Source organism: Elephas maximus, chromosome 13 (genome assembly GCF_024166365.1).
Source record: "Elephas maximus indicus isolate mEleMax1 chromosome 13, mEleMax1 primary haplotype, whole genome shotgun sequence".
Taxonomy (NCBI): Eukaryota; Metazoa; Chordata; class Mammalia; order Proboscidea; family Elephantidae; genus Elephas; species Elephas maximus.
Genome location: NC_064831.1, coordinates 80,169,953 through 80,192,781, shown reverse-complemented (window position 1 = coordinate 80,192,781; position 22,829 = coordinate 80,169,953).

The window sequence follows — 22,829 nt, the reverse complement described above, 5'->3', positions numbered from 1 at the left end:
CAGAGGCTTCTTAAACATATCCATACAACCTGAGGGATGGATTTCCTGGATTAAAAGCCTTAGGACCATAGTCTAGGGGGACCACTTAGTCAATTGTCATAATATAGTTTGTAAAGATCGTGTTCTACATCCTAGTTTGGTGAGTAGAATCTGCAGTCTTAAAAGCTTGTGAGCGGCCATCTAAGATACAGCTATTGGCCTCTAATCATATGGAGCAAACGAAAATGAAGGATATCAAAAGCTCAAAGAAGAAACTAGTCCATAGGACTAACAGCCCACTCAAACCATGGCCTCTTCTAAGCTGTGACCAGAAGAGCTAGATGGTGCCTGGCTACTACTACCATTCTGATCAGGGACACAATAGAAGGTCCCAGATAGAATGGGGGAAAAAAGGAAAATAAAATTCAAATTCCTAAAAAAGGCCAGACCTACTGGATCTATAGAGACTAGAGGGACCCCTGAGACTATCACCCTAGGATAACCTTTAAACTTGGAACGGAAACTATTTCTGGAGGTCACCTTTGAGCCAAATAACAGATTGGCTTATAAAATAAACAGTATCACCCGTGGTTAATGTTCTCCCTTAAACAGTCAACTGTATGAGACCAAACAGTCAACATTTACTCAAAAGCAAAGATGAGAAGGCAAGGAGGGGATGGGAAGTTAGATCGATGGAAACAGAACAAAACAGAATGGACATAATGAGAATGCTGAGGCATTGTGAAAATTGTAATCAATGTCACGGAAAATGTGTATAAAAATCGTTAAATGGGAACCTAATTTGTTGTGTTAGCTTTCACCTAAAACACAATAAAACATTATTTAAAAAATTTCCTTATATCCTTGTCACAGCATTCTTTAGCTATTCCATTTTGTGACGTCTAAGAGATCTCCCATGTTTAAATTTCACATAAGAGCTATTAGTTCTCCAGAGGAGTCGTCATCCAATATCAGGCTTCCTTAGCATCCCTGAGAAGTAGAACTCAAAAGGCCGTAGCTCCTGGGCCCCTCAATGTGATAACAGGATAATAATGAGAATACTCATCCAAGGTTCAGTCCTGATTTCAGAAGTGCTTCCCCTTAGATCAGCCTGCCATGAAGAAACTCTGCTCAGATTTGGTCTTGGGATGAGGGTGAGAACTTTGACGCTTAAGTAAAAATTGCAAATAGTCAAGGGACTTCCTGCCACCTCCACCCCACTCCTTCTGTCTCACCCTTCCTGTTGTTCTCACTCTCCTGAGGTCTTAGGACAGAGCTTTCAGTTGTTACCTGGTGGTGGATCAGGTTGTCACCGCTGTGTTTTCTCATGGAAGATAGAAATTAGGGGGAGCAAAAGGTACCCAGGGCTTAGATGTCTGTATTACCAAACCCAACAGAGCGTGGAATTCTGGACTAATAATAAAAACAGCTAACAACTATTGAGCACATACCAGGGGCCAGACACTGTGCCGAGTGTCTGCATTATCAGCTGGATCATCTTACTGAATCCTCTCAACGTCCGTATGGACTAAGTACTTTAAGTGTCCCCATTTTACTAAGGAGAAAATCGAAGATTGAAGGGAAGAGAATTAACTTTTTCAAGATTCCACAGCCATCAAATAGTGGACTGATGATCCAAACCCGCCACCTGACCTCAGAGGGCACATTCTCAACCATTGCACATTTACTGCTGCCATGATCCACTGCAGGCTGGCTATGTTCTCCTAGGCATCTTGGATATGGGACATGGTACTGTTGGAAGGCTTCTAGGTGACTGTAGTTCTAGATAAAATATGGGTGTAGAAAAAGTGTACTTGAGAAGTCCGAGTTGATGCAAGGGATACTGGAAGCAGGTTCCAACCCATGAAGGGAGGGACCGGACAGGAACTAGGTGAAGGACCAGGCCCTTGCCCATGTGGCCTGAAGTGAAGAGGCTTCCCAGAAGTCAAAGTCCAGATCTTGTTCCCTGGTAGAGAGGAAACATCCAATTGGAGATCCAGACCATGTGGACTGGGAAGAGAGCAGTAGTAGTTAATCCTCCCGGGGTGAACAGTACTTGTGAGAGCAGAGCTAGGCTTTGTTTAGGCTGTCTGTATCTGGAGGGTAGGAGGGTAGCTATTTTGTCTATTTCACCACTTTTCTAGAGTGTCCGTAACAGCAACAGCAACGACAACCATCACCATAACAAGGAACTTAAACAGCTTTCATTGGTTGGCTTGAGTGGGCTTGGGTGAGCTCCTCTTTCCTCTCTGCCCATATGTGGTCTGGGCAGCAGAGTACGGGCACTGAGTGAAAGTGGTCCAATGGGGTGTAAGCTTGCATCATTATCCTATTATCACACTGAGGGGTCCAGGAACTATGGCCTTTGGTCTCTGCTTGCACAAACCACCTTTGGGAGTGGTCCAAGCATTGGTCTTTCTTGGTGCACCCAAGAGCTCCCTGGGGTGAACCTTATGACACTTTCTTCCACGGAAGTCATGTCTTCTAGGCATCTAATTGTTTATCGCAGCTAAATACAGGTCTCAAAAGTGTTAACTGATAAGAGTTTAAAAGAAACTTCATCAATCCTAATGGAAAGGGGAATATATCACAAATATTGTCCACTCTTCTTCCATGAAGTGTGCAAAACATTAGTCCCTGAAAACATGTACACAGATTGAATAATTTACAGCAAATATTTTTAACATTTCTTCTGGGAAATAATGATCTACCGAAGATGTTTAAGCAGGAAATGATATGATTACATTTGTGAGTTCTTGTTCAGCAACTGAGGGTTATAATTAGTGTTCTCTCCTTGATTGTGAACCCTTGAGGATAAGGGAGGGATTTTTCTTCACTTTTGCAGCTGTCCGTAGCACCTAACAAATAAGTGCCTCACACTTACTTGCTACTCAATAAATCTTGAAGGAAAGGATACATGCAAAGGAAAGTGTCTGAAAGTGCAGGCAAGAATGGGTCGGAGCTGAAGGTTGTAAGTGGGAAGCTGCAGGGGACTACAGTCAGGGAAAGAAGTCAGAGGAACTCAAACTCAAGGGCATGAAGGTGTGATTTCTAGAACTGGGCTGTGGGAAATGAGAAAAATGAGTAAATGAAGGACATGTCTTGCAGGCAAGATGGACGCTTATTTCTGTGGTCTGGAAAGGTCCTATGATCAGTGTTGTCTGATGGAACTTTCTGCAGTCAAGGAAGTGTTCTATATTTGTACTATTCAATATGGTTACCAGTAGCCGTATGCTGTAATTAAGCACTTGAAATGTAGCTAGTGTATCTGAGGAACTGAATATTTAATTTCAACATTAAAAAATGTTAATTTAAATTTAAATAGTTACATGTGGCCAGTGGCTACCATAGTGGACAGTCTGGAATACTCTTTCTTCTCTAAATTACAAGGAAAGTGTTTGTTGGTCCAGGGAGAAGATGGGGGAGAAATTGGAGGGAGGAATATTTGATATGACAAGCGTAGTTTTGAAGACAAGTGTATTAGTGGGAAATTTCATAGTGAAACCCATATTTGGGCTCTCTATGGGTTTTTTATGTAGGTTTTGGTTTATGTAGGTGTGGAGCCCTGGTGGCATAGTGGTTAAAAGCTTGACTGCTAACCAAAAGGCTGGCAGTTTGAATCCACCAACTGCTCCTTGGAAATCCTATGGGGCAGTTCTACCCTGTCCTATAGGATCACTAAGTGTCCAAATTGACTTGACAGCAACATGTTTTAAGTGTAAACTTGGTAGAGGAAAAATAAAATTACAGTATCCAAAAGTCTGTCTCTCATATTCTTGATATTTTAGTTGACTTGCTGTTGGAGTCACATATCTATTATTTTTATGGGTAAAAAATGAAATAAAATATCAGAAATGCTCTCTCTTTTCCTGGAGTCCAGGTGCACATAATATTCATTTTCCTTTCCCATCCTGCACGCAGAGGTGTCTGGATGTGATATCCCTGGGGACGCATAACCGAAGCCAACCAAATCTAGCTGGCCTTTTCATGGGCACTTACAGCAAGTTAACCTGAATTTGCTTTGACGGGGGGAGGGTTTTATTTCGCTGGCATCATGTGCTTATAATAAAAGTGCCCTTTTTAATAAAGATCAATGACAACTTAAAATACACAATAAATGTTGCAGCATTAATAAAACATACTATGCATTAAACTTTACTACGTCACGTGCACTACTTATAGCTTGCTTTTCAGGCCTGGTCATGCTTCCAGTGGCAAGTGAAGTGGCCTAAAACAGCTGTCAGATGGTGTGAAATGAACACAGGCACAAGGTAAATAAAACTCGAATGAACATTAATGTCTCTGCGCAGTGAGACCAGCCATGGGTAACTGAGGCTGGATTGCATGGCCTGTAGCCGTTTGCACTTTATCTGCCGTCTTCCCACCCTCCCTTCAGCTCTCCCTCCCTCTCTTTCTTCTTGCTTCCTATCATCTACACAGAACTTGAGGCATACAAGTTCTGTATCCTTTGTTGAAGGCATTTCTTGCTTTCTAGGAGTTACAGTATCATTATGAAGATTAGACATTAACTACGTGTGTGTGTAAAAATGGTGTGAGGGCGTCAGACCTCCTCATCTAAGTTCACAAGGCGGAGGAAATGGATCAAGACCAGCGTCAGCTCAAAGCTGATCCCTATGAGGTGGAGGTCAGACATACCTCCTTTCTGCACTTTTTTTTTTTTCCAATTCTGACACAAGCCATCTCTCCCATCGCACTCTTTACTTCTCTGCTGGGTTCGTTAATTCATTGCAATGACCTTTCAGAACTCACAGACTGTACCATGATTATGGTTTTTTTTTAGGGAAGTAACAGGTACAACTCAGGATACAGTTCTTCAATCAAGACAGTTCTTCTGGCCATGCCCACAAGCAGGCCTCTGATGACAAGTCCTGCTTGGGCCTGGGCCCTTCAGCTCATTCTCCAGAGAATAGGCTCCTCATGGCCCCCTCAGGACAGGCTCCTCTTGGCCTCCTCAGGACAGGCCCTCTTGGCTCCCTCAGGACAAGCTCCTCTCAGCCTGCCCTCTGCCTTGCTCAGGCAAGGGTTACAGAGCTCTTCAGCTCTGAGGATAAGTGCCCAGAGATACTCTACTCTGGCAGGAAGCCTCCTGCCCAGAGGTTCTTGGCTCTCTGGCTCTGTGGGGCACAAGTGCCCAGAGGCACCCCACTCCCAAGAAGCCTCCTGCCTGGAGGTGCTTGGCTGTCTGGCTCTTTTGGTCAGCATGCCCACCTTAGCCGCCTTGCTCTCTGGGCTGGGAAGCCCACCACGCCCTCTCGTGCCGCTCTTGTGGTTTTGCTGCTGACATTTCTGTGCAGTGCTTGCTGACACTTGTCACTGTCTTGTGCCTTCTCCAGTGTTACAGCTCTCTGTCTCCTGAGTCTAGGAGGCTCTCAGAGCAAGGACCCTGGGACCAAAGGACATGCTCTGCTCCTGGCTCTTCTCGATGGTAGTGAAGCCCTCCCCCCTGCTCTGGGATTGGCTCTCTTTTAAACCTAGTGGGATGGTAAAACTGACCAATCCCCTCGATATGGTTCCACCTTATTTGCCTGGTTCCTTCCTCACAGGAGTTGCATGTACCTTATTTGCATTATTAGCAAGCTGTCCAATCCCATTGGTGAGCCACAAACACCTTATTTGCATAGTCCCACCCAGTCATTCTGTGGGAGTCACAAGATCATGCATGGCTAGAAGAGCCGTATTAAGTAATTCACTGTACCACAATGTGATACGAGGCATTGGTGGTTTAGTGGTAGAATTATTGCCTTCCATGCGTAAGACCTGGGTTTAATTCCTGGCCAATGCACCTCATATGCAGCCATAACCCATTGTCAGTGGAAGCTTGAGTGTTGCTATGAGGCTGAATAGGTTTCAGAGGAGCTCCCAGGCTAAGACAGACTAGGAAGAAAACCCTCGTGATCTAGTTCTGAAAAATGAGCCAGTGAAAACCCTATGGATTATAACAGTGTGGACTGGGCCTAGCCCATGGAAAGTGTACGTAAATACTTTTTTCAAGTGAATTTGGTAGCAATGTAAGGCAATGCCAATGTACTTGCGCTAGGTACTGAAGGAGTTGGAGGAAGTGTATGGGTTGTTCTGTTTGAAGCGCGATTCAGTAAACAGAGAACCTTTAAATGTCCTTATTGCTGAAGTGGCAAGCTTCTGTCAGCCATGTTACTTCTGTCTTGGGGCTCCATCATCTTCAACACCTGTCTTCCAAGGTCACTGGGCTTAATTTAGCTGGCAGGTGGAAAAAAGCCTGGAAGATGCTAATGGAGGAGTAAAGGAGGGAGAGGGGAGGAGATTATACATCAGCCCCAGAGGAAATACATACAACTTGGCTCACATTCCGCTGGCAACAGCTCAGTCACATGGCCACACCCAATTGCAAGTGAGTCTGGGAAACATAGTCCACTTATGTGCCCAGAGGAAGTACGTTTGGTGCACACATAGCCAGTTTGGAGGGAGAGGCAGAGCCTCAAATTCATGTCCAAACACTCTCTCTCTTATTTATCATGCCCAGGCACACAGTCCTTCTTACTTTTCTTTTTGCCAAACAAATTCTCTCATTACATTTATTTGTTCTTCCCTCTTCCTAGAATCCTTTCTGCAGATATCCTTGATCTATCTCAAGTAGTTCGCACTATCTCCCCACCAGTTACTCAGTTACTCTCTAGCACTTTACCCTGCTTTATTTCCTTTGTAGCACTTAATACTCACTGTAGTTATAGTGGAAACCCTGGTGGTGTAGTGGTTAAGAGCTACAGCTGCTAACCAAGAGGTTGGCAGTTCAAATTCACCAGGCACTCCTTGGAAATTCTATGGGGGCAGTTCTACCCTGTCCTATATTGTTGCTATGAGTTGGAAAGAACTCGAAGGCAATGAGTTTGGTTTGGTTCTGGTAGTCATAATATCATTTTCTGTCACTAGGTTGCAAGTTTTAGAAAGCACACAGGAGAGAACAGTCTTATACACCAGCACATAGAAAGGTGCCTAATATAGTAGGTGTTCTATAGAGGTTTGTTCTGTATAAGTCAATGAGTTCAAGTTGGTTGATTGTTGTAATTAGGTCTTCCGTGTCTCTATTGAGCTTCTTACTGGATGTCCTGTCCTTCTCCGAAAGTGGTGTGTTGAAGTCTCCTACTATAATTGTAGAGGTGTCTATCTCACTTTTCAGCTCTCTTAAAATTCGATTTATGTATCTTGCAGCCCTGTCACTGGGTGCATAAATATTTAATATGGTTATATCTTCCTGGTCAATTGTCCCTTTTATCATTATGTAGTGTCCTTCTTTATCTTTTGTGGAGGATTTAAGTTTAAAGTCTATTTTGTCAGAAATTAATATTGCTACTCCTCTTCTTTTTTGCTTATTGTTTGCTTGATATATTTTTTTCCATCCTTTGAGTTTTAGTTTGTTTGTGTCTCTAAGTCTAAGGTGTGTCTCTTGTAGGCAGCATATAGACGGATCATGTTTCTTTATCCAGTCTGAGACTCTGTGTCTCTTTATTGGTGCATTTAGTCCATTTACATTCAGTGTAATTATAGATAAGTAAGTGTTTAGTGCTGTCATTTTGATGTCTTTTTATGTGTGTTGTTGACAATTTCATTTTTCCAGTTACTGTTTTGTGCTGAGATGTTTTTCTTTGTAAATTGTGAGATCCTCATTTTCATAGTATTTGACTTTATGTTTGCTGAGTTGTTACGTTTTTCTTCATTTTTATTTTGAGTTATGGAGTTGTTATACTTCTTTGTGGTTACCTTAATATTTACCCCTATTTTTCTAAGTAAAAACCTAACTTGTGTTGTCATATATCGCCTTGCTTCCCTCTCCATATGGCAGTCCTATGCCACCTGTATTTAGTCCCTCTTTTTGATTATTGTGATCTTTTACATATTGACTTCAATGATTCCCTGTTTTGAGCATTTTTTTTTTAATTAATCTTAATTTGTTTTTTCGATTTCCCTATTTGAGTTGATATCAGGATGTTCTGTTCTGTGACCTTGTGTTGTGCTGGTATCTGATATTATTGGTTGTCTGACCAAACAATTTCCTTTAGTATTTCTTGTAGCTTTGGTTTGGTTTTTGCAAATTCTCTAAGCTTTTGTTTATCTGTAAATATCTTAATTTCGCCTTCATATTTCAGAGAGGGTTTTGTTGGATATATGATCCTTGGCTGGCAGTTTTTCTCTTTCAGTGCTCTGTATATGTCATCCCATTGCCTTCTTGCCTGCATGGTTTCTGCTGAGTAGTCTGAACTTATTCTTATTGATTCTCCCTTGAAGGAGACCTTTCTTTTCTCCCTGGCTGCTTTTAAAATTTTCTGTTTATCTTTGGTTTTGGCGAGTTTGATGATAATATGTCTTGGTGTTTTTCTTTTTGGATCAATCTTAAATGGGGTTCGATGAGCATCTTGAATAGATATCCTTTCGTCTTTCATGATGTCAGGGAAGTTTTCTGTCAGCAGATCTTCAACTATTCTCTCTGTGTTTTCTGTCCTCCCTCCCTGTTCTGGGACTCCAATCACACGCAAATTATCCTTCTTGATAGAGTCCCACATGATTCTTAGAGTTTCTTCATTTTTTTAAATTCTTTTATCTGATTTTTTTTTTCAGCTATGTTGGTGTTAATTCCCTGGTCCTCCAGATTTCCCACTCTGCATTCTAATTGCTCGAGTCTGCTCCTCTGACTTCCTATTGCGTTGTCTAATTCTGTAATTTTATTGTTACTTTTTTGGATTTCTGCATGCTGTCTCTCTATGGATTCTTGCAACTTATTAATTTTTCCACTAGGTTCTTGAATAATCTTTTTGAGTTCTTCAACTGTTTTATCAGTATGTTCCTTGGCTTTTTCTGCAGTTTGCCTTATTTCGTTTGTGATGTCTTTAAGCATTCTGTAAATTAGTTTTTTATATTCTGTATCTGATAATTCCAGGATTGTATCTTCATTTGGGAAAGATTTTGATTCTTTTGTTTGGGGGGTTGTAGAAGCTGTCATGGTCTGTTTCTTTATGTGGTTTGATATCGACTGCTGTCTGCGAGCCATCACTAAGATATTGTAGTTACTTATTCTATGTTTGCTCACTGAGTCTTATCTTGTTTTGTTTTCTTTCAATATACATGGATGGGCTACTAGATTGTGCTGTCTTGATTGTTGTAGCCCTTGACTTACTTATGACCTATTACCAGCTGGTTAGGGCTGTTGCCTGATACATATGCCTGAGTCTATTCACTATTCTTGTGTAGAATCTGATTTTGGGTCATCAAGTGTGTGCTGCACCCTAACACCTAACCACCTTGAGAAGTAGTGGTGATAGTTGTGTGCACCAGATTCTATTAGCAGCTAGGGTTCACACTCCAGGGGGGCAGGATGCTGACAGGCTTTCCCCAAGTGTCAGTGAGGTAGGTGTGTCTCTATTCCTAAAGCACCTTGGTGGGAGGGCTCTGCAGCTGTACCTTAGGCCCCCAATGCAAGTACCTCTACTGATTGGTAGGTGTCACCCTCCTTAGACCCCTAAGGCAAGAGGCTAGGTGGTCTGGGGGGAGCTTCAGCCCTCAGTTCCCTGTTGTGGGTCAGTGAGGGCTCTGTTGAATATGCAGAGATATCAGACCTGGGAAACTTGTTTTTCCAGTAAATCCACTGATTGGGACGCTGGCTCCAGGCTCCAAAAACAGTCGCTGCTTCCCCGTAGTTGTTCGTTCTTTGTCTCTGTCACTCAGGTCAACTCTTTAAATCTGTGTTTGTTGTTCAGGGTTCGTAGATTGTCCTGTATGTGATCGATTCACTTGTTTTTCCGAGTCTTTGTTGCAAGAGGGATCCAAGGTAGCGTCTACCTAGTCAGCCATCTTCGATAACTCTGTCCAGAGGTTTGTTGAATGAGTAAATGTATCCCAATTAAAGTTCAAGTTTGAAGTCACTTTGAGTTTGCTCCTTCTTGAAATAAATTAATAGTTGGTTATGTCCTGAGGTTCAATTCCAAGGGTCAGATGGCTAAGAAAATTCTTTTCTCCTTCCCATTGATGAATCCCAAAGAAAATTCCTGCATCTTCTACTGGTTTTTTTCTGAATGATTAATGTGAGGTGAGGATAAGGTAGTTGAGGTGTCTAAGAATCAGTCCCCTTCTCCATACAAACCAAAAGGCACTACAAGTTCTATAAAAACTGCCTTTAATAAGCTCTGCCCCTGGATGGTTGTGTTGAAAATTGAAATTTTAGAGCCCACTCACTTTTCAATGTAAGTGACCTTAGGAAATTACTGAACCTCTGGGGGGCACAGTTTTCTGTAAAATGGGTATGATAATGCAGATGAGAACACATACATAAACCAGTAGGATAACGCTTGACCTATAGGAAGAACTCAATACACACCCCTCCTCCACTTCCCCCTTCTTCTTCCTCCTTTTTTTCTTCTGTTTTGCCTTTCTTTTTCCTTTTCAGTCTCTTTGTCATTCTCTCTTTCTCTGCTCTTTTTTTTTTCTTCCTCTTCCTTGTTTTCTTTAGGGGGGTCTGAAAAGAATACCTAATAAGTTGCTTTCATTTGCTTCTCTTTTCTTATCTATCAGAATTCACAGATCCTTTCCCACTTATACCAAAAACAAACAAACGAACAAAAAGTCAGTTGTGGTTGAGTTGATTCTGACTCATTACGACCCTGACCCTAAAGGACAGGATAGAACTGCCGCATAGGGTTTCCAAGGCTGTAATCTTTACGGAAGCAGACTGCCACATCTTTCTCCCACTGAGCAGCTGGTAGGATTGTACCACCGACCTTTTGGTTAGCAGCCAAGCGCTTAACTACTATGCCACCAGGACCCCTTTTTGCACTTATAGGACTCAGCATAACCCTGTTGATCTCCCTTGTCTACTATACTTCCAGTACAGGCTAACTTTCCTGAGAGACCGACCATATGATAGCAGATTTCTAGTACATTAGTTAATAGGTTAATACATTTCAGGGGACCCAACTAGGCCCATATTTAGAGTGTAATAATGAATTGAGCTTTAATTGGTTTTTGCTCATTTTGGGGGCTGTGGGAACATAATTTCCTCAAATTCTCAGTAGGACCTATGGTTAGAGTAACCACTGAATTCAGCTTTAACCAAACTCACTGTGGAAGGTGCTTCTAGGATGAAACACAGACCTCTGTTCTTTCCCACAAATGGGGGCAGGGATGCAACTTCCCACCCGCCTGCTAAAGTACCGAATCCAGTCCAGTGAGAGACTCAACTGAGTCATTAGCAATTGCATTTGCTACATTAGTTAGACTTCTCTCTTTTGGAAATGCAAAAAAGGGTATCTACAGGAGGGCTTTTTTTTTTTTTTTTTATCTAAGTTAGGTTTCAATGAATAGTAAAAAGATTATCACAGACCGTATTCTGGGGAATGGCATTGAGTTCCATCAAATTATTAAAACAGACGCAAACATAAACACTGGTTCTTGTGAATACCCTGAGGGCTGGGCAGATGTCTTCTCTTAGCTTTGTACCTATCACATAGTAGGTAGACAACTGCTGAAGGCTTCTGTGGGTGGAGAAAGTGGTTAAGTGGTCGGACTAACAGTTCCAACCCATCCAGGGGTGCCTCAGAAGCAAGGCCTGGTGATCTGCATGTGAAAGGTTGTAGCTTTGAAGACCCTATGGGATGCAGTTCTACTTTGCACACACGGGGTCACCATGAGTTGGAATTGACTTGACAGCAACTGGATGGATATTTGCCGAAATAAACTAAAAAATTCCCAGGCCTTTAATTAAGGCTGCAAAGGGGTTGCTTGGTAGAAGGATAGAGCTTGGGTGCTATACTAAATATATTTTCACTACTCTTTGCCTTGGCTCATGTTGAAATCTTTATCTTTCTCTTTTTCTGCGTTGGTTGTGTCTAGATTTATTGTTGGAATGAAATGAAGAGGAAGAGGTAAAGAGGCGCCACTGTTTTTGAATGCCTGCTAAAAGCCAGCCAACTTTGCCAGGCAAGCATTGCTCTTGTGCCCCTTGTTTACAGATGCAAAAGCTAGGTCCAGAGAGGTTCAGAAGCATGGCCAAGTTCGCACAACTGAGCCAGCATTGGAAACCGCAGTTATCTCCCCCTAAAACTGATGTTCTTTAGGCGACGTCAGGAAATGAGGGCACCGCCTGAGGATTTTTGGAAACCCTTGGGGGGCTGTCATAAAATGGGCTATAATCTCCTGACTCTCTACCTTCTTCTGGCAGCCTCAGTGATTCACACTTTAGGTTATCGCAGGAAGTTCACAGGTGGACTTAACTTTTTACATGCCCAGTAAGAGCTGTGAGAACATTGTTAATGAATGGTCCTGCTGATTGTTTCACTCACACTCAGAGACACAGGTCTTAGGAGGTCAGTGCTTTTATGAATACTCAAGAGAATCTAACTTGATTGTGGCAAAGGGGGCAAGAAGATTAAATTCCCTTGCCCCCTTAGGCAATTGCTCAGAAGTGGTGATGGTGATAAATGGAAGGCAAATTCTAGTTGCTTGCAGGGGCCTTCTTACTTTTAGCTCCATGGGCAGCTGGAGAATACAGCACCCCCTTTTGTTCTCCTGAGTTCCTCCAAGCCACCATGCCAGTGGCCACAGAAACTCAGGTAACTGTGCAGTGTTTTTTCTTGCTATTCCCTCAACCATCTCTGGTTCATTAGAGTATTATCATGCCTCTAGCATATGTAGAAGGAGCCCTGGTAGCACAATGGTTAAGCACTTGGCTGCTAAGCTAAAGGTTGGTGGTTCGAACCCACACAGCTGCTGCATGGGAGAAAGACCTGGAGATTTGCTTTCATAAAGATTACAGCCAAGGAAACCCTATGGGGCTGCTCTACTCTGTCACATGGGCTGGCTTTGAGTTGGAATCGGCACACAACAACAGCCATATGTGGCCTTCTGGGTCTAAAACCTGATCCTTTAAGAAGAGAATACAGCTTCTGGGGAATCTGCATGCTCACTTTGAAGTCAGACAGACCGGAGTTTGAAACCAGTCTAGCTCATATTTTGTAATGACACCAGATCTCAGAAACAAGCTTTCCGAGTGCTGGTTTCCTCATCTGGGAAACAGGGATCAGGAGTTCTACGCAGCAGAATAACGAAGTCAGATATCATATTTGTAAAACCTGGAGCCACCTGGTTGGTAACAAGTAAATAGGATAATTTCTGAAAGGCTAAAAGTTCATGCTTCGAGGTCTAATGGGCCTGTTTCAAAGCCTGAATCTGCCATTGACTGCCTGTGGAAGCGTGAGTGTCTTAACCTCTCAGGTTCTCAAAGTTCTTACCTGTAATATAAAAATGGCAACAATTATCTTTTAGAATCTTTTTTTGTATTTTATTTTTCACAAAAATATACACAGCAAAACTCACTCCCAGTCAATTGTTTCTAGACGTAATCATCAGTAACATCGGTTATATTCTGCAGATCGTGTTAACATTCTCATAATTTCTGCTCTGGTTGTTTCATTCCCCTTGACTTAAACTTCCTGTCCCCCAAACTTCTTGTCTATGCTTTAAAATAGCTGTTGTCCATTTGGTCTTATGAAGATTTAAAAAAAAAAGAATGCAGTACTCATGGTGACAATCTTGACTTTTTTGAGCTAAACTGTTACTTAGTTTAAAGGTGACTCCAGGGAGTAGTTTTCATTCAAGGTTTGAAGTGTTATTGAGGGTAATAGTCTTGGGGACTCCTCCGGCCTCAGTAGGTCCAGTGAGGCTGGATTCTTTAAGAATTTGAAGTTCTGTCCCACATTTTTATTCCTTTCTATCAGGATCCACATTTTGTGTCCCTGCTCAGAATTTTGGTAATGGTAGCTGGGTACCGTCTAATTCTGGTCTAAAGGTAGAGCAGGTAGTGGTTCATTCTTTTACAGTCTTTTCAAAGATTAAATGAAATAATGTATGAGAGGGGTTAGCATAGTACTTGGTACACAGAAGGCTGCCAATAGATGTATATATATATGTATAGATATATATCCAGTATATATATTAAAAAATATATATATATATTAGGTATCACAATAATTTCTGTTGTAAGTATCGTTAAGCTCATACAGCCTATTGTGATGGATGCTGTGCTCCCCTACCCAGATCCCTCATTCAGGAGTGAGGATGGCATTCCCCAGCTGCCAGGACTGTTGGCTTCTGATGGCTCAAAGCTGAGTCTTGTTGTCCTCTGTTGAAAGGAGCTGCCTTACTCCAGGCTATGCTCCTTCCTGAGGCAGTTTACAGCCAAGGACTGGTCCGCATGGAAATAGAAAGCCCAGCCCCCTGGGTTCAGGTTGGACTTCTCAGAAGGGTCCTACCAGCTCCAGAGCTGCCCTCGGGATTGGCTGAGGCCTCTCATGCAACTGCGGTACAGCTCAGCATCTCTCTCTGCCCAGTCTAGGTCTCTTCACCCTCACAGGTGTTGTTCTTGAGAGCACTCCCAATAAACCCCCTGCATAAAAAATCTCCATATCTCAATGTCTTTTTTCCCCAGGAAACCCAATCTAATTGAAAAACCCCATTCAATATTTGAATCTTCTCTACAACAGGGTTGCCAACCCCCGAAACCCTCTTGAGACAGGGAACACTCTACCTTCTATAACACCTAAACTTTTTTCAGACAGTACTAATATTTAGAAAGTTCATAACAATAATACCCAACATTTATGTAACTCTTTATTCTTTACAAAGTATTTCTATGTATCTTATTTCTCCTGAGCCTCATAAAATCTTAGGTCAAAGCTTGTTATTATCGCCATTTTACAAATGACAGTTCCAGGAAAATCAAGTCAAGAAAGAAATTTGCTCAGAATTACTTAGGAATTTGCAGATTAGAGGCTCACAAACCAAACTGGCTCACAAATCCATTTTCTTTGGCTAGTGTATTTTTAAAAATTGAATTTGGAAGACTTTAGTCTTTTCCTTTATGTTCCTGCTGCCACCAGTTCTTAACCTTGTAATGGATCGCTTCACTCATTTCCATTACTTATCTGGCCTCCGACAAAAATTTGAATTCAGGCCGTTCCACTTATAAATTGGTGGGAATAAGATTCTGCCTTAGGCATACTAAGTTTGGAGCCCGTGGACATTTTATTACACCACGCCATATTTCCTACATACGTCCTTTTTCTGGGGCACACTGAGAGGTACCAAATCTACCTTGCATATGACAACATTTTAGCTCTTCTAAGACATCTACTTCCTCAGACTTCTTGTCCCAGTTTAAGCTCTCTAACCCCTCTCTTGTTACTCATGGGCTGTGGTTAAAAGTTTCCATATTACATTGATTCAGCTTATTTGAATGGACTCCAGTTTGGTAATGATGCTTTTAAAAATGGCCCTAGACAAATGATTTGTTACATATATTTACCACACACACACACACACACACACACAAAGATAGATAAGAGATATATTAAGCAATCACTACACATGATCTGGAAACCCTGGTAGCGTAGTGCTTAAGAGCTACATCTACTAAACAAAACGTCGGCAGTTCGAATCCACCCGATGCTCCTTGGAAACTCTGTGGGGCAGGGTTCTGTGCTGTCTTATAGGGTTGCCATGAGTTGGAATTGACTTGACAGCAATGGGTTTGTTTTTGGTTTTTATGTGTGATCCCCATTTGGACCCTGATCAAACAAATGGTAAAATAAGATAAATAAATAAAATGTATAAGATAGAGAAATGGGGACCCTAGCCAGACATCTGAAGGTATTGAAAAGTTACTATTATTTTTTTCTTTGAGGTGATGAAATGTTCTAAATTTGACTATGATGGTTGCACCTACCTGTAAGTATTCCAAAAACCATTGCATCGTAAGTTTAAATGAGTGAGTTGTACGATATGTGAATTATATCTCAATAAAACTGTTTAAAAAAAATGCCCTAGGACTTAAGAGAATTCGGCTGTGGTCTGACCAGCGCAGAGTAGTTTAACCAAACCACCACAATCCAGGTTCAATGTCTGGTCGCGTAACTTCACAGATCTCTTAAGTGTTTAAGTATTCTACTCGACCAAGAGAAATGAGGCTTGTTCGAGAGTGTGTCGCTTCTTTATTATCTCTCTTAAAGTTTATGTGTTCAAATACGCTCTGGTTAAGAGTAACAATACAGGAACAATCAATACCAGGCTCCGAAGAGGAGAACGACAGCATGTCCATAAAAGTGAAACTAGCATCATAAAACAATTATGGATTCAGGTTTTTATTTTTGCCTTGGCCAGGGATTTGGGTAACCCTGTACTCCCAAGTAAGAAGTTCAATGCTTTCAAAGTCCATGTTACTGTGTGTGTGTGTATGTGTGTGTGTGTGTGTGTGCGCAGAATTATACCATTATTTGGGTCCAGCTGCACTGTGCTTTAGTTGATTCCATTTGCTAGAAGATAACAACAAGTGCAAACAATTGTTCAGTACTTACTATGTGCCAGCAACTGTGCTAAGCATGTTACAGGTATTTTCTTATTTTGTTTCTAAAATGATCTGTAGGTGGAAGGTGCAGTTGTGGGTAACTTACCCAAGGTCACACAGCTCTTAGGTGGCACTATCAGGACGTGAGCCCTGGCAATGGCCTTTCTCAGTAGTAAGACGGATGTTCGATCTCCTTCTGCCTATTGGCCGAACCTGTTGCCTAACTGGTTCTGCCCTGGAGCAGAGGATAAGGTTATTCTTTTCAAAAATCAGGTGCTGTTGAGCTTCCTCTGACTCATGGCAACTGTGTGTGTGTCAGACTAGAACTGTGCTCCACTTTCCGGTGGCTGATTTTTTAGAAGGAGATCACCAGGCCTTTCTTCTGGTGACACCTCTGGTGGACTTGAACCTCCAAGCTTTCTGTTAGCAGCCGAGTGGATTAGCTGTTGCACCACCTGCGGACTCCATATTCTTTTTTGTTGTTGTTGGCTGCCATGGAATCAGCCCCTGACTCATGGCAACCCCAGGCACAGTGAAACACTGTGATCCATTGGGTTTTCATTGGCTGATTTTTGGAAATAGATTGCCAGGTCTTTCTTCCTAGTCCATCTTAGTCTGGAAGCTCTGCTGAAACCAGTTCAGCATCATAGCAACATGCAAGCCTCCACTGAACAGATGGGTGGTGGCTGCATGTGAGGTGCATTGGTGGGGCGTCGAACCTCGGTCTCCTGCACGGAAGGTGAAAATTCTACCACTAAACCACCATTTCCCTCCATATTCTTTTTAGGTCCCCACAAACTCACATTCTCAGGAGAAGAGCCTGGGTGAGAGCCCTGGGTGAAGGGTCCAATTACCTTTCCCCAGCCCATATCTTTCTACTTCCTGTCTGCGATATATTCTGAATTCCAAAGAATTATGAAACCACTTTCTACCAAGTCCCAGAATAGACATGATTAGATATGGAAAAAAAAAAGAAAATGGGAAGAAGAGGAAGAGGGAGGCAAACTGAGGAAAATGTATACAATCTGATTTTATAATAATCATTTTCTCACTTCATTTCAAAATTTCTTTTAGAGTCACGAGTTCAAGAAACCCAGTGGGGGCTCAATCTTTTATAAAGGACAATGGCAGTACATAGATTTTTAATATCCTAAATATTACCTAAGTAAGGTAATGACCAATTTTGTTAGCTGCCTTGGAGGATGTGGCCTGGCAGACTGCCAGTGAAATGTGAGGTGACCCTTAGTAAAGTACATTTCCAAACATTTTTTATAAACACCTGTCGTGTCTTCAATGGATTTGTCAGTTGTAAATGTTCCAATGACATCCCCTTTACACTCTCCTGTGCCCCGAATGGGGATCCATTTTGAGAGTGTCTTTACCACACATTGATAACTTGGCTTACAGAGAAAAGGCCAGGAATCATTTAAAGTTGTTGACATAAGTCCTTTTTTGGAAATCAATAACACTTGCTCTTGAAATGACATTCCATGTGGTTTCTTTCATACACTAATTACACACTTCGCACCTGTACACTCGATATGATTCCACAGTGATGCTAGGGTAAAAGTCTCCCTCGTGCCTCTTCTTGGTACTGATGTACTTCCTTTGGCCCCAATTATGTTTCCAGAATGTTTGGCGAGCTGTCTTCTACCTCAATGGTCACTTTTCCTGTGAAGTGTGGGTAGGTGGATGAGAGTTTGCCTTTTAGGGAACAGAAAGGCATTCTATACCTTTCGGCTATTGGAGCTCTGTTCTCTGTGCTAATTGGTGGCTCCTTACGTTTTTTTTTTTTTATGATAAAACAGAATATGTTCTTGTTTCCTAAGCAGATTTGGTATGAGAGGCAGAGGCAGAGGGCTCAGAATAAACTTCAGGTAATAGAAATGGATGCTTGTTCCCAAAATACTAATTGGGTCTCATTAGGAAGCAGCAGGGAAAGCTTGATATCCTGTTTGTCTACCAAGAGCCTGATTTATCCTGCGCCATCCTTGCTTATTTCTGTGGTAAAATGATTGGAAATGATGGAGGACCTCTGGTGGTACGGATGTGATGTAAGTGCCTGACTGCTTACTCTCCGCCCAGCGAAGTCGTTATGGGCAGGGACTGTGGAGCCAGATGGTTTGGGTTCCAATCCCATCTCCTACTTCTTTGTCCTGGCGCCTAGATTAAATTAACCTCTCTGTGCCTCAATTTCCTCATCTGCAAAGAGTAATAAGTTTAGGATTAGAAAAGCCCATGCAAGTAGTGTAGTAAAACCACACAGACCTGAATCTGAATCCCATCTTTGCCACTTTCTAGTTTTGTGACCACGGGCATATTATTTTATCTGAAAAATGTGTACTATTACTACTAATTTTTTTTAATGATACTGGTGAGGATCGATAGAGGAAATATATGCTATGTACAGGAGACAGCCCTTGTCATATGGTAAAAAACAACCAAGAAACCTGTTGCTGTTGAACCGACTCCAGCTCACGGTGACCCCCTGTGTGTCAGAGTAGAACTGTGCTCTGTAAGGTTGTCAATGGCTGGCAAGGCCCGCTCTACTTCAGGGCAGGTGTGAGGCCCCAAGTTAACACAGACTTTGAGATGAGCATTTAGGCTGTGTGAAAGGCAGCTTCAGCTCCCATCTCAGGCTGTGGCTGATGCTAAAGAGCCTTAACAGGGTCTGGGAAAAGGTCGTGTACTTGTGTATGTGTGGCGTGTGTGCTGCGTGTGTGTGTGAGTCTGTGTATGTGTGTGTCTTTGTGTGTGTGTGCATGATGTATGTGTGTGTATCAGTGAGTGTGCTCGTGTGCTCGTGAGAGTGTGTGTGTGTGTGTGTGTATGCACAATCCAGATATACACCGGCTTGTCTTATAATATGGCGCTGTCTTTCCAGGGGGTATGGCTTAATGATTTACATAAGGCATTTAATTAAAAATGTGTCATCACCTCATTAATGCCTTCTCTGAGGATGCATCATTATCCTCTTTCACGAGTGGCAGCAATGTGCACGTGGTGTGCCCGTGCCGGCGGGCCTGCCTGCGTGGAGTGACAGCTGTGGGAGGAAGGTGGTGTAGGGAGGGGGACTTCCTTCATCTTGACCTTAAAGCCCTGCTTAAATGTGCCCAGGACTATAACCTTTCCCACCCGTCTCATTCCGGTGCTCAGTCCTCGGGAGTCCGACCCTGCGGAACCACGGGCGTAGCCGCCTCCCCAGGCTGCTGGTACCCCTTGGGCAGCTCCCCTGGAGGAAACCGAGACGATATGGAGTTTCGCAGAGTAACAGTCCCAGGCCCTATGTTTTCTTTCAAATGTAAGTAAAAGAACACAGAAGAGAACACAGAGGGACCCTGGAAGCACGGTTATGAATTATTCACCACTTGGTCTGGGCTGCGGGCTCCCAGCGCCTCCTCTTTCAGTCCTGAAAGGCAACCAATGAGAAAAGCACCTCATTCACTGGGTGGATTACTGCATGTGAATGCCTGGGGGAGCCACTTCAAAGCCACACTTGGAACCGGCCTATAAAAAAAGGCAGCCCAATTTGTTGCAGAAGCTATAGTGGAAATGAATGAGGGTTCTTCCGGCTCTGCTGGCTTTTAAAGAAGCTTTTTTCTTTTTTCACTTCTCACAGAGCGACTATTTTAATTAAATCAGTAATTATGTTTTATTGAATTCAATGCTCTCCAGCAAAAATCAGCACAGAGCGTCTCTGCCTTTGGAAAACTTAATTTAGGCCAACAGCCAGGGTTGTGAGGGAGGGTAGGCTGGGGGTGGTGGTAGTGAGGAGATTTGGGGTGGGAAGAGGCTGTTTAATCACACCTGTTAGACTGTATCCCTCTGTCAGCTACTACAGCAGAATGTTCAGCTTCAGTTCCATGAGGAACATGCAGGTTTTTGTCTTGGAGGGTGGGGAGCAGAAGCTCTTTAAAACCAGGTTTTCCAATGGCAGTTTTAATTCTGGCTCCAGGATGATTTCATTGCCTTAAGGCAAATGACAGAAGTGTCATTCTCTCGCCTCTAGCTTGGCATCTCTAGCTGAGCCCTGCACAGGCATGTATTAGTGGCCAGAGCCTTTGGTCTCTATTTTGTTGAACTACTTTCTTATGGTGGGTTAAGTGTTATTGCAAAATCAAACCTAAAACAAAACAAACAAGACACAAAACAAAACAAAAAACCAAATCCACTGCTGTTTAGTTGATTCCAATTCATGGTGATGCCACGTGTTACGGAGTAGAACTGAGCTCCGTTGGATTTTCTTGGTTCTTAGCTTTAATCAGAATTGATTCCACAGCATCTAACAACATCAATAATCTTTATGAAAGTAGATTGCCAGACCTTTCTTTTGTCGTGCCACTGGGTTGGATTAAACTGTCCACTTTTAGGTTAGTAGCTGAGCCCAAACTGTTTGCACCACCCGGGGACTTTAGGGAATATGGCAGTAACATCTTCTGCAATAGTGTCCTGCTTCTGCTCTGGGGTCTCCCTCCTCTTCAACTCTCGAATGACTGTCTCATGGGTAGATCTGACCGAGTCAGAGTCACTCTCCTCTTCTATCTCTTTAGTGGCTGCCTGGTGCTCCAGGGTCACAAACTCATTTGCTTATTTGAGGCAGGGAATGTAAATGGGCAGATAGAATAGAGCCTCTGGCAAGCTGATATGGTCTAAGGGTTGAAGTGTTCCATGGTCTAAGGGTTGAGGCGTTCCTTGGTCTAACGGATGAAGTTGAAGCTCAGTTCTAGCTGATCGTTGTTATGTAGAAGCTGGGAACCTGGAATTCCTAACTTTTCTGTAAAATCTGTCAAGCTTCAAAAATTAGCTACTTTGGTAGATAAAAAGTTCCTGGTGGTGCAAATGGCTAAAGTGCTCAGCTGCTAACTGAAAGGTTGGAGGTTTGAGTCTGCCCAGAGGTACCTCAAAAGAAAGGCATGACAATCTAGTTCTGCAAAATCAGCCACTGTAAACCCTATGAAGCACAGTTTTACTCTGACACCATGAGATTGCTATGAGTTGGAGGTGACTCGATGACAACCGATGGTGGTGGTTGATAAAAGAACTTGTTCAAAATATCCGCTATCCCTCTCTAGCAGGCCCAGCTGGCTGGAGGGATTATATTTCCCAGCCTGTTGTTATAGGACTTGGCCACATGACATGCTTTGGCCAATAAAATTCAAGTAGAGTCAATAAATACCATTTCTGAGCAGAAGCTTTAAGGGCCGTTTATAGTTCTGCCATCCTTCTTTTCCCTCTACAGCAAGAATGCACATCCCATTAGTCATTTGCAAAAGGACTAATATTGTATGAGACTACTCTATAAGAACTCAAGGAAAGGTTTAGACACAGAAGAAAGCATTCTTTGAGGCAGAGGGGAATTCACTAACTAGATAGTAGACAAGAATCATCTTAGGTAAAGGCAATGACAACACACAATACAGGGAAATCAGCATAACTGAACTAAACCGAAAGCTGAAAAGTTTCCTGAACACAACCAAACACTTTGAGGGAGAAAGTTGCTGGGGCTGGGGTCTGGGAACCATGGTTTCAGGGGGCATCTAGGTCAATTGGCATAACAAAGTGTACTAAGAAAATATTCTGCATCCCACTTTGGTAAGTGGCGTCTGGGGTCTTAAAAGCTAGCAAGTGGCCATCTAAGGGTCGTCAATTGGTCCCAACCCAGTTGGAGCAAAGGAGAATGAAGAACACCAAAGACACAAGGAAAATATTAGCCCAAGAGACTCCATCAGCCTGAGACCAGAAGAACTAGATGGTGCCCAGTTACCATCAATGACTGCCCGGACAGGGAACACAACAGAGATTCCCTGACGGAGTGAGAGAAAAGTGTGGAGCAGAACTCAAATTCACGTAAAAAGACCAGACTTAATGGTCTGACTGACCAAAGCCATGCCCCCCAGATGCTCTGGTAACCCAGAACTAAAACCATTCCTGAAGCCAACTCTTCAGACAAGGATTAGACTGGACTATAAAATATAAAATAACACTCGTAAAGAGTGTGCTTCTTTGTTCAAGCAGATACACAAGACCAAATGGGCATTTCCTGTCCAGAGGCAAGATGAGAAGGCAGGAAGGGACAGGAACTAATTAAATGGACACAAGAAAACTGAAGTGGAAGGGAGGAGTGTGCTGTCACATTATAGAGATTACAACTAACATCATGTAACAATATGTGTATACATTTTTGTATGAGAAATTAACTTGGCTATAAACTTTCACCCAAAGCACAATTAAAAAAAAAAAGAATGCATATCCCAAACAGGGACTGCTCCTTCAGCCTTGGTCTCAGAATGAAGAGATGATGGAGTAAAGTTGGAGTAAACCCACAACAGACATAAGCATGAGCAAGAAAGAAAATGCAATGCTATCGAAAGCCACTAAGATCATGGGCCATTTGTTACTGGATATAACCTAGCTTGAGCCAACTGATACATTCATTAATGTAAAAAAATTACTTTGGAAACACTGTGAA